Raw genomic sequence first — 13,364 nt, 5'->3', positions numbered from 1 at the left:
CTCCGCTCTGATAGGCTGAGGCTACACTGGAGGGTTACCCGCTCATCCTTGCACAACCCTTTCTTATGGGAACACAAGAATGCCAGTTTGCAAACCTCTGACTATCTTTGCAAATACGACGACTTGGTTCGGTAAAGATAGTTTCAAAACTGTTGTGAGACAAACCGAGAAAATGGAATAAAAGATAGATCTTTTAAAAATTTTTGGAAGGTCAAACAAATGAGCGCATGTAACCTCAAGCTTTGGTTCACCATAAGGGAAGTAAAAGTGTAGGTAAAATAGACAGTTTCCTACATAAATATTGCATCAAATTTGAATAAAATAAAGTTTATTTTATAAAATATAATTTCAAAAAAGGGAGGGAGTCTCTGTCCTCTTTCAAAAAAGGGGAAAAACAACTAGCTTATTTAGCCTACGATCAAAAATTAAAGGGACAAGACATAGAAATTTAGGTGATTCCAAATAGACTAGAATCTTTTAGTCCGCGATTTTGATTCTGGATTCTTTGGGCTCATCTCTCCTAAAATAGATGTAACAAAATGCTTAAAGAAAGGAGTAAAAGGAATAGGTTTCAGATAAAAATCACCATAGATCCAGAACTCAGGGATAATTAACCAGAATTTGTCGATGGAGTTGCTTTTGGGATTTTCGTTAATAATAAATTTATTCGTTTCAGGTTTGTCGTCTTAGCAAGATTGGAACCAATGTGTGCACTCGGTACCAATTTCCTGAGCAGGTCAAGTCAAAGTTGATTAATCCAAAACTCATAATTAATTTTATGAGCTGAAAAAGTCGAGACAAACTCATGTAACAGATATATTTTCGTGTGAGAAAGAGGGCTTTTCGATTTACATAGAATAGATGTGATAAAACTGCAAATCTTTCACAGAAAGAAGTAAAGTTAAATTTGGTTGCATATAAACTTTTCCGCTTTAAAAATTAACATGAAATTTGGCGAAAGTTTATCCTACGAATGAATGAAAGCTTTCGTCTGCTACGGGGCCCTTAGTAGTAATGTGTCACTCAAATTTAATGATGTTAAATGACGATAGATAGCGCTGGCCTCGTCATTCTCGCTACTTCTCGAATAAAAATAGAGAGATTATAATACGGAAGATTATCCAGGCAAGGTTAAAAATATAAAATTATCTGCGATTCATGTAAACTTTATCTGGCAAGGTCGATTTTGGTTGTGGTGAATCTTTCACCTGGAATCGAAATAAACTTTACTTTTCGTTCTTTCTGTGTTTCGAAACATTAAGAAATAAATTTTATGAATAACTAAAATGTTTTATTTTCAAAGAAGAATTTGGTAGTGCAAAAGATGTTGGTAAAGAAAATTTTATTTCTTTACCAACTCAGTCAATGTTTGAAATTTACAACAATTGCAATTGGTTATAAAATTAATTAATCAAATTAGAAAAATAAACAGTATAAAAATATGAATAAAATTCAAACTTTTTTCAAAATATCACCTTTATATTCAATTTTCCTAGTATTAAATTACATGTTTTCAGGAATGTTTTTTGGATTACTAACGGGAATTTTTTGAAAGTATATAAAACTGGCCTTTAAATGAAAGGAGGATAAAAATCCCTGTTCCAAGTCAAAATTGGTCACAATTTAAAAGTTCCTTTTTCTAAAATTAAAAAAAAGAGCAAAAACGGTAAATATTCTATTGAAAGTGATTTCTATGAAAAAATGTGTAAAATTGACAATTTAAATAGTCAGAACTTGTAACCGAATAAATCATTTATTGTGATTAAAGTCTTTAAAAATTATTAGTGCGAAGTCATTGGATTAAAATTTTTAGCTCCGGGTTGTAAGTCATTATGATAGAAAATAGATAATTTTTTAACCAAAAAAATTATTTTTAAGAAAACTGATGAATCTTCATTTAAAAAAATAATCACTCTCAACAGACGAATTTGTTTTTCAACCAAATAAATTTATTTCTTACCCAAGAGATTAATTCTAATATAAAATGGTGAATATTTAGCTGGAATACTTAAATTTTTAACCAAAAAGAATACTTTTTAAATAAGGAGAATAGCTTTCAAACAAATAACTGATTTTCTAAAAAAAGTCAATTTTTGAACAACATACGTGAATTGCCAACGAAATAAATGAATTTTCATTTAAAAAAGACAAATTTGAATCCAAATTTTTGAACTTGGAACTGGAGTTATATTCTCTACTGAAATAGTTACATTTCTAGTTAAAAAATCGATAATAAAAAATTAGTTTTATTTTTAAAGAGAAATTAATTTTCATTTAATATGATGAATCTTTCAACAATAAAATTAATTTTGAACAAAAGAGTTCAGCTTTCAACCGCAAGTAGTTACATTTTCAAGAAAAAAGGTAAATTCTCAACAAAAAATATTTTAAAAAAATTATATTATAATTTAGAAATATTTCCTTTTCGAAATACTACTTCTGTTCTAAAAATTGCTTGAAGCACTCTCTTGTTTTAAATTTCAAAAAAAGGAACTTTTAAATCTTGACTTATTTAAATTGACAAAAATTACTTAAATATAGAGAACTCGAACTTTGCTACGATCAGAAGTAAATTCCCGGTTTTTTAAAATTCAAATCCATGTTTTTCCCAGGTTCCCTTTAAAGTCGCCATCCTGTTTATAAATTAATTGTATATTTTTCTAAGAGCGGTAATGTCTAGATGAATTGATAATAAAGTATATTATAAGGCTAAGTATTTATGTTCAAATAATATTATTACTATTATTATTAATCAAGTAATAATATCAATCAATGTTTGAAATTTGCAAAAATTACAATTGTTTGTAAAATTAATTAATTACTTCAGAAAAATAAACAATAGAAAAATATGAATACAATTCAAGCTATTTTTTAAATACTCATCTTCCTGTTCAGTTTTCCTAATATTAAATTACATATTTTTATGCATTTTTTAATAATTACAGCTGCTCTTATTGTTACTGAAAACTTTGTTCTTCCTTCTATATTTATAAAAAGTATCAAGTTTCTAACAAATGTGACTATTTTTGCTATACATAACAATGCAAAGGCAGACCTGTATGAACGGAGCTCCATCTATTGGATTTATTTGAACTACGATACCCCTCCGGATGCTAAAATAATGACTACCTCATACACATTCACGAGCGATGCATAGGGTTGATTGGCTCTGCTTCGCCTACTTATTTAAAAATCAAGTATAGATGCGCACCGTAGCCAATGAACGTCACTAAAATCCAAGCAAGCACAGATCAAGGCAGATCCGTTGGAATCATTTAGGTTGTGTTCTAGAATTCACTGGGAGTACTAGAAGCACTGGTGTGACGTCATGATAATGACTGTGCGAAAATTCGGGAGTGGCAAGGAGCACTGTTTCAGTCATGCTAACGTTCAAAAAATTATTATTTGCATACAAGTGCAACGTTGTGATTGGTTTACGAGAAAACTAGACATTATTTATCGTGATGCAGTTCTCAGTGGTTTTAATGAAAATTGAAGCAGGTGTAAATAGTACTGGCAGTGGAATGTTTTCAAAATAATTATCCAAAACTTGAAATTAAAACAATCGTGTTATTACCTTCTGAATAAAAGAAAGCACGTATAAATGAGTGTAAAGATTTTCATGAATTTTAATATAATTAAAACAATTGTTTTGAAGGATTCGGGAATTATCTAAATAAAATGTGAAATACGTATGTGACTGTCCGCGAAGAAAGGGACCTTACGCGCAGACCTGCCAGATTATGGATGGAATTTACCCCCACCATACCTACCGTTTGGGAGCCGCCGAAAATGCACGACTCGACTTCGGTTTTCTGCTGTGCGATTATTGCCAATCTGAAAGCTTCGGAACACTTCGGTGGTCTTCTATTTATATCTCGATCCTCATTTGAAAGAAATGGATTATAAAATATAAACATTGATATAACATTGATTTTAATTAATAAATGACTACCTTTTAATAGAAATAGTTAAATTTTCAAATAAAACAATTTATTTTCTGCAAAAAAATTTGTTAATTTTGTTTTACACAAAATATTAAAATTTTTAAAGAAAAAGTAACGTTTTCTTCCAAAAGGCTGAATTGTAGAAGAAAAAATGGCATTTTTAATCAAATACATGAAGTTTGCACAAAAGAAATTTATTTTCCACCAATTATAATTTTCTATGCAAAAATTAATGTTTTATCATAGTTAACTTTTCGACAAAAATATTAATTTTCTTGTAGTTTAATGAAATTGATTTTTAAACAGAACCAAAAAAAAAATTCGACAATAGGTTAAATTTCCAGAAAACAAATTTTTTCAAGTAAATTGTTAAATCATCAACCAATAGAAAACTAAATTTTTAACAGAGCAGTTCCACATTCAACGAGAAAAATTGAAAAAAATAGTTAAAATTCTTTGAAATTGCTTTAAATTATTGAGAATAATTGAAAATTCTTTGAAATGTTCTAAAACAACCTCAAATATTTTAAACCCTTTAAAATCTGTTGCAATTTTTTAAAGCTCTTGAAAATTCCTTTCCATTTTAAAAATACCCTAAAATATTTTAAATCCTTTAAAATATCATACTAAATTATTGAAATCAATTGAAAATTCCTTTTTATCTGGTAAAATATCCCAACATGTTTCAAATCTTTTAAAATATCAAATTAAATTACTGTAATCAATTAAAAATTCCTTGGAACCTTTTAAAAAACTCTCAAGTATTTCGAAACCTTCAAAGTATTTTCGAACATCTAGCAACCTTTTAAAGATTTCTAAAGTACTTTGGAATTTTTTGAATAACTCATAAAATTGTTAAAATTCCTTGTAATTCCTTGAAATTATAAAAATAAATTGAAAATTACTTGACATCTTTAAAAACATTCACAAATATTTAAAATCCTTAAAAATCTTTTGAAATTTCTTGAAATTTCCTAAAGCTCTCGAAAATTCCTTGAAAATTTGAAAATTTCCGGATATATTTTAAATTCTTCAAAATATCATATTAAATGACTGTAATCAATGAAAATTCCTTGGAATCTTTCAAATTCTGTCAAATTTTTTAAATCCTTCAAAATCTTTTAAAATGCCTAGGACTTTTTTTAGGATTTCTAAAATACTTTGGAATTTAAAAAAATAAGCCTTCTAAACATTTTTTAATACTTTGAAATTCCTGTAAATTATAAAAATAAATTGAAAATGCGTTGAAAATTTTTAAAACATTCTCAAATATTTAAAATCTTTAAAAATCTTTTGAAATCTCTTGAAATTTTCTAAAGCTTCAGCTTGAAATTTAAAAAAAGAGAAAAGTTTTAAAACGTTAAATATTGAAATGTTTGTAGATCAGAGTTTTGAAAATGAAATGCATAAAAATTGCCAACTTTCGAAATTTTATTTTCAAACATTTTCAACTATGAAATATGAATAATTTTCAACTCGATGGGAGTTTAACTATTTCTAAAACGAGTTTTGTATGTAATTATAAAATTGTATGAATATTTTTAAGGGTATTTTTGAATTCTCAAGGAATTTTCAAGATATTTCAAAAGCTTTTAAAGAATTTGATATATTTTAGGATATTTTAATAGATATTAATGAATTTTTAAGTAATTTTAATAATTATGTAGGAGATTTTACAGTATTTGAAATATTTCATGTTTTTTTTTAATTTCAAGATATTTTCAAGAGTAATAAAAAATTTCAAAAGATTTGTAAGGATTTTAAATATTTGAGGATGTTTAAAAAGATTCGACTGAATTTTGAATTCATTTTTATAAATTAAAAGAATTTTTAAGAGATTTTTTAAACAACCTTGCTATAATTATTATTCAAGGCCTCTCAAGAAAGGACAGAAATGCTTTTCAAAAACTAAAATAATTTGCTTTTAAGATAAACGAAATGACTTCTGAAAAAAAGTTGAAGCAGAGTTGTTCAGCAAAAATATGAAATCTACACCACACAGTCTTTAAAGTCATCTTTAATTTAGGCTAATACAACTTTGAAAAATTCTATAAGTTTCATATTATTTTTCGACATATGTTAAAATAATCTAAACCCAAACTTATTTTTTCATCTAAAACCTAAGTCAATAAAGAATTATCCTAAAAATCGTATTGCAACATTTTATCGTAACCTTCAGTCCATACGTTTCACAAACTACAATATTTGAAGGTTTTATCTATTATTTTATTTTTCTCAGCTGTTTGATTGTGTGGAAAAAATAATTATTTGAAAATATTGAGCAGGAAAACTTGTATTTCAGAAAGTTTTGCAGTGCCACAACCAATCAAGGTTTGGACAAGATGTGCAAATCAAGTTACAGTGAAACGAGTTTTGTATTTATGATGAATTTCAACAATATAATTAAATTTTCAACAAAATAGTTGATTTTTTCAATAAATTTGTGAATTTCCAACCAATTTATCGAATTTTAAAACAAAAAAGATTGTATCGAAGTCAAAAACAGTTACGTTATCAACGAACTAATTGAATTCTTGATAAACAAAAGAGTTGAATTTTTTATCGAAAAAGATAACTTTTCAACGTAGCACTACAATTTTTAACAAAATAGTGCTTGTCTTAAGTTAAATTCAACTTAATTATGACCATCTATCCCTGAAAAATCTCATGGTATTTATTATTTTTTTTTCATAAGACATTCGCAATTTCTCTCGAAGTCGTAAATTTGATAATTATTAAACTTGCCGCGACATAATATTTTACAAGTTGCTAATAAAACTTAATGCACAATAAAACAGTTGACTTCTACAAAATGTATTCGGGATAAAAATGGTTTTTATTTTCCACCCGGCAGGATAACAATAATATTGAGTATTACCATTTTTTCATTTTTGCAAATGACTCATTTGCATTTTTCCAATAAAATTCAATGTACAATATAACTGTAAGCAGGTACAAAAAATGTATTCGTATTAAAATTCACTTTTATTTTCCCGATGCGTACATTAAAATGTTTTCTCTATAAATATAAAACAGCGAATTTCACTATTTCATAGTGAATTTTCACTATTTTAACTCAAGATAAGCGGATCACGATTAAATAGTGAAATTCACTATTTCAATCAGTAGATTTACCATTTCACTAGTTCAATTAGGAGATTTCACTAATCCGAAAGGTGGTTTCCACTGATTCAAATAGTGGATTACACTAGTTCGATTAGGGAATTTTACTAATTCGATTAGGCATGGTTTAAAATGCAACGGGCAGTAGTGTTTTCATGCTTTCGGAAATTCGTCAATATTGAAATTTTAGTTCGAGAATTCGCCGGCGAAAAAAACAGTTTTTTTTTCCTCAAAGTTTTTATTTACACTTTACATACTTACTACGCCAAAGTATTTATAACTGAAATGCCAATACATCTTGGCCTTTCAGAATTCTATAACTCGCTTTTAAATCAAGAAAGATTTTCGCAATTAGTTATTTCCTCGAAGAAAGTTTTGCATTTTGCATCCCAGTAGGCACTGTATTTTTATATTTTCTCATTGGACAATTTTCTGTCATATTGTTCATATAAATTTAGAACAATATTTCTTTTTAGAGTAAACACGAATGTTTAACTCAATATTTACTTGTCAACCAAAAACATATGAATTTTCAACCAAGAACTTGAGCTTTTAATTGGATTGCAGAGGACATTGCAAGCTATCCATAAACATGTTTCTAACATGTTTTTATAATGGAGAAAAATTAATAATAATTTCACGTCCTTGTACGGGATTTTAATATCTGTATCAATATCATATACGAACATATGTGACCGTCCGCGAAGAAAGGAACCTTACGCGCCAAAAATCGATTTTTAGGTTTCACACCAATCGATAGTTGTTGAGTTGCTCTTTCATTTGCAAAAATCAGAAACTTTTTAAGATTATAACTTTTTTTGTTATCAAGCTGCAAACATAGCCATGATAAACGTAATCGGAGCCAGAACGAGAGGCTTACGAAATCCAGCCCCACTTCTTGCCACTGCAGCTATTATGCGCTGTGTCCGTGAGCTCCACTGGCTCACGGATGTAAACGGCTAAGGATGTAGTGGTAAGTACTGATGGTGCTTTTCGTTGACGCCTCTCCCACCACTCAAATTCCTGCTTGCGGACTCGACTACGGTTGCCCGTACTGTAATATTCAGCTTTGGCGCATAAGCAGAGCTGCTAGATCGTGGATAAGATTTACCCCCACCATACCTACCGTTTGGGAGCCGCAAAACAGAAGGGGCATGATTACCACTGTGAGTTCGTGTGTGAGCCGAAAATGCACGATTCGACGTCGGTTTTCTGCTGTAATATGGTATGATTGCCGATCTGAGAGCTTTGGAAAAATTGGGTGGCCCTCTATTTATATCTCGATCCCCATTTGAAAGAAATAGAAGAAATGGGCGCATTTAATGTTTCACGCACAGTAAAAAAAATTGAGCTGTGACAATTATAGCTATTATAGCTAAACATTTAGCTGAAAACGATAGAAGGAATTAAGATAGATCCCTGGATCAACAAAAATGAATATCCTTGACAATTTTCCATATACCAGGGATATCGTATAGTCGAACTCCTAATAACTATAGCTATAATAGGGATATTAAGAATAGGTGTCTGAAGGAATTATCGGAAGAGCGCCGTTGCATTGTGGGAGCAGCTATAATAATTATAGCAAGGTTGTTTAAAAAAACTCCAAAGTAAATTAAAAATCTTTAAAACATGTCAAGATTTTAAAAAAGATTTTGAAGGTTTTGAAATATTTGAGAGTATTTTAAAAGGTTTCAAGGAATTTTCAATTTATTACAGTAACTTAATATGAGATTTTAAAGGATTTGATACATCTTAGGATATTTGACTAGATTCCAAGGAATTTTCAATTAATTCCAATAATTGTATATGAGATTTTGAAGAATTTAAAATATTTTAGGGTATTTTTTAAATTGTAAGGAGTTTTTAAGAGCTTTGAAAAATTTAAAAAGATTTTAAATACTTTAGGCCGTTTTAAAACATTTCAAGGAATTTTCAATTATTTTCAATAATACCAGGCAATTTCTAATCATTTAAACTATTTTTTTCAATTTTTCTGGTTAAAAGTGGAACTGCTTTGTTAAAAATTTAGTTTTTATTTTTGTTGATGATTTATCAATTTAGTTGAAAAAATTTGTTTTCTGAAAATTTAACTATTTTGTAGAATTTTTCTTTGGGTTTGTTTAGAAATGAATTTCTTTTAACTACAAGAAAATTAATCTTTTTTATCGAAGATTTAATTATGATTAAACATAAATTTTTGTATAGAAAATTACACTTCGTGGAAAATAAATTTCTTTTGTGCAAAGTTCATGTATTTGATTAAAAATGCCCTTTTTTCTTATACAATTTAGCCTTTTGGATAAAAATTTAATTTTCATTTAAAAATTAAAATATTTTGTTTAAAACAAATGTAACAAATTTTTTTGCCGAAAACTAATTGTTTTAGTTAAAAATTTAACTAATTCTATTAAAAGTTAGTCATCTATTAACTAAAATGAATGTTATTTTTTATAATAAAAATATTAACAATAATAATATATATAAAAGTAACAATATTCATACTATATACACCTGAAAAACATAACCTCAAAATTGACCTGTGCATGAAATGAAGAATCACGCACGGAAAAAAATTCTTAAAACGAACGAGTGAATCTAGAATATATTAAACTCAAAGAAAGTGTCCGCTTAGATTAAGTAAAACGTTGAGTTAGAAGACTTAAACATTTAGTTACTTTATGTAAACTGTTTTCGTTAATCAATAATCTGGACAAAATGCTAAGTTGGAGAGTTTATTATTTTCGACAGATTATGTATAATTTTATTATATTTAGATTAGAAAAAAATTTAGTTGTTATAGAAATATTTGAACTTACAGTAGCCAATCTTTGGTCTGGTATCGTGAAACTGAATTTCCCTGAAATCCGTGTAATGCATTTGTAGGTCAAGTTTGTTGTTTTTATCGCGGTTATTGGGAGCGATTATAGTTATTGGGAGTTTGACTATACGATATCCCTGGTATATGGAAAATTGTCAAGGATATTCATTTTTGCTGATCTAGGGATCTATCTTAATTCCTTCGCTCGTTTTCAGCTAAATGTTTAGCTATAATAGCTATAATTGTCACAGCTCAATTTTTTTTACTGTGCGTGAAACATTAAATGCGCCCATTTCTTCCATTTCTTTTAAATGGGGATCGAGATATAAATAGAGGGCCACCCAATTTTTCCAAAGCTCTCAGATCGGCAATCATATTACAGCAGAAAACCGACGTCGAATCGTGCATTTTCGGCTCACGCACGAACTCACAGTGGTAATCATGCCCCTTCCGTTTTGCGGCTCCCAAACGGTAGGTATGGTGGGGGTAAATCTCATCCACGATCTGGCAGCTCTGCTTACGCGCCAAAGCTGAATTTTACAGTACGGGCAACCGTAGCCGAGTCCGCAAGCAGGAATTTGAGTGGTGGGAGAGGCGTCAACGAAAAGCACCATCAGCACTTACCACTACATCTTTAGTCGCTTACATCCGTGAGCCAGTGGAGCTCACGGACACAGCGCATAATAGCTGCAGTGGTAAGAAGTGGGGCTGGTGTGAAACCTAAAAATCGATTTTTGGCGCGTAACGTTCCTTTCTACGCGGACGGTCACATATGTTCGTATATGATATTGATACAGATATTAAAATCCCGTACAAGGACGTGAAATTATTATTCATTTTTCTCCATTATAAAAAAATGTTAGAAACATGTTTATGGACAGCTTGTAATGTCCTCTACAATCCCCCCTAAATATCAAAATGGGATCTATCTTAGCTGTCAAGAAATAATTAGAAATGTACGCTGTACGATCTTCTTCAATTAAAAGCTCAATTTCTTGGTTGAAAACTCATCTGGTTTTGGTTGACAAGTAAAATATTGTGTTAAATATTCGTGTTTACTCTAAAAAGAAATATTGTTCTAAATTTATATGAACAATATGACAGATATTTCAATATTGACGAATTTCCGAAAGCATGAAAAAACTACTGCCAGTAATATTACTGCCAGTGTATTTTAGACCATGCCTAATCGAATTAGTAAAATTCCCTAATCGAACTAGTGTAATCCACTATTTGAATCAGTGGAAACCACCTTTCGGATTAGTAAAATCTCCTAATTGAACTAGTGAAATAAAAACCCTTTTTATCACGAATACATTTTGTAGAAGTCAACTGTTTTATTGTGCATTACGTTTTATTAGCAACTTGTAAAATATTATGTCGCGGCAAGTTTAAAAATGATCAAATTTACGACTTCGATACAATCTTTTTTGTTTTAAAATTCGATAAATTGGTTGAAAATTCACAAATTTATTGAAAAAATCAACTATTTTGTTGAAAATTTAATTATATTGTTGAAATTCATCATAAATACAAAACTCGTTTCACTGTAACTTGATTTGCACATCTTGTCCAAACCTTGATTGGTTGTGGCACTGCAAAACTTTCTGAAATACAAATTTTCTTGCTCAATATTTTCAAATAATTATTTTTTCCACACAATCAAACAGCTGAGAAAAATAAAATAATAGATAAAACCTTCAAATATTATAGTTTGTGAAACGTATGGACTGAAGGTTACGAGAAAAAGTTGCAATACGCTTATTAGGATAATTCTTTATTGACTTAGGTTTTAGATGAAAAAATAAGTTTAGGTTTAGATTATTTTAACATATGTCGAAAAATATTATGGAACTTATAGAATTTTTCAAAGTTGTATTAGACTAAATTAAACATGACTTCAAAGACTGTATGGTGTAGATTTCATATTTTTGCTGAACAACTCTGCTTCAACTTTTTTTCAGAAGTCAATTAGTTTATCTTAAAAGCAAAATATTTTAGTTTTTGAAAAGCATTTCTGTCCTTTCTTGAGAGGCATTGAATCAGTGTCCCAATGGTCAAGCCATTCAGAGCAAGATTTCGATATTCAGCGTTTTCGTAGACTTCGCCAACCTCTTTTTATCAGTCTTATAATTACATAATTAATAAAGCTATATTACGGAAAAATTAAATGTGCGGGTACATTTTTTAAGATTTATTAATCACATATACAGCATTTGAAAAGTTAATCGAAATATAAGAGTCGTACATTTAATTTTAGGATTTCCCGTTGCAATTCAACATTTTAGATTGATTCAAATTGTGATAGGTTATACGCAGAAGGTTCCATTCATTCTGAAACATAAAAAATAATTGTTCTTTGAAATAAATAAAGTTCTTAATTTTTTTTTTAATATGGGGGCATCCACATGAAAATGGCCTGTATGAAATTTCCTAAGACGAATGCCTCAAGTTCACGTGCCACAAATTTTCTTTAAATACCAAATATACTCACTTTCGGTTGCTTTCTAGAAATTAGTATAGTGCCAGTAGATTCAGTATTAGCCCTAGTATTATCACTTAGTCAAACCCGAAAATTATAATTTTTAAATTAACTTTTAAAAATGCTAATATCTTATAAACTAGAACCGGTTACAAGGACCTTTTCATGCGGATGCCCACATATAATTTGAGAACAACAAAGGTCGAAATACTGGGAAATACTTGATAATATGTCGGTAGAATTTTGAGTACCTATTTATCCATTGGATATCGGACTCGGTCCTCCGGGTACATCATGATCTAACTTTATCCTTACAGTTGCTTTAGAACCATCCATCTGAGAAAGTGTAATAGCGCACACCATGAGGATGACAATAACGGTTCTTACAGATGCCATGTTGAACGTTGAATGAAGCTCAGATTTCTTTCAAATGGCATTATATAGTCCAGTGTCTCGAGAAGGTGGGATTTCTCGGCCTCCACCTCTCTATTGGCTAGGAGCAACTCATGCAAACGGAGCGTGTCGGTGAGTCGGCGCAGGCACGATCGCGAACCCGAGCTCACCCGACTTAACGATTCGCTGTCGGTGTCTATTAGAAGGAGTAAAATTGTTTCAGGCATGATTTTGCATTTTTCCATATCACATAAATTTATAAAAGTCAAGAAAAATAATTCTTTTTAAGCCTTCCTGTGCTTTCTTCCTACTGTCCCAAAAAATATCGAAAGTTCAATTTTTACAGATATAAATTTTTACCACCCTAATGTGAAAGTAACTCTCCTTAATATTTAAACTAATATCTTTCTGTTTTGAGTATCTGAAAGAATTGAAAAATTTGGGTCTTTGGGTAATTATTCCATGGTAAAAAAAACTGAAATAGTACTTGAGTGTTATCACGCAAGAAAATTTCTTTAAAAATTAAAAAATTGGAATTTAAACTTCCCGCCAAAATTTTTTTGCAAAGATCATGCGCATGGAGAATAATTGATAGAAC

At 29.5% G+C, this 13,364-nt stretch overlaps 1 long non-coding RNA gene across 4 annotated transcripts in view; it reads right to left on the bottom strand.

Annotated features, from left to right (window-relative positions):
• Positions 1–12,070: 12,070 nt before the first annotated feature.
• Positions 12,071–13,364, bottom strand: part of LOC117173464 — a 9,011-nt gene continuing 7,717 nt past the window's right edge. For all 4 annotated transcript variants that reach the window (XR_004467193.1, XR_004467192.1, XR_004467195.1 and 1 more), the window contains exons 2-3: positions 12,625–12,962; positions 12,071–12,225 (exon numbers count right to left, since the gene is read on the bottom strand). This is a non-coding gene — a long non-coding RNA (uncharacterized LOC117173464). The remainder of the gene's footprint in view (positions 12,226–12,624; positions 12,963–13,364) is intronic.

Source organism: Belonocnema kinseyi, chromosome 5 (assembly GCF_010883055.1).
Source record: "Belonocnema kinseyi isolate 2016_QV_RU_SX_M_011 chromosome 5, B_treatae_v1, whole genome shotgun sequence".
Lineage (NCBI taxonomy): Eukaryota > Metazoa > Arthropoda > Insecta > Hymenoptera > Cynipidae > Belonocnema > Belonocnema kinseyi.
This window is presented reverse-complemented; position numbering and strand designations above follow the sequence as displayed.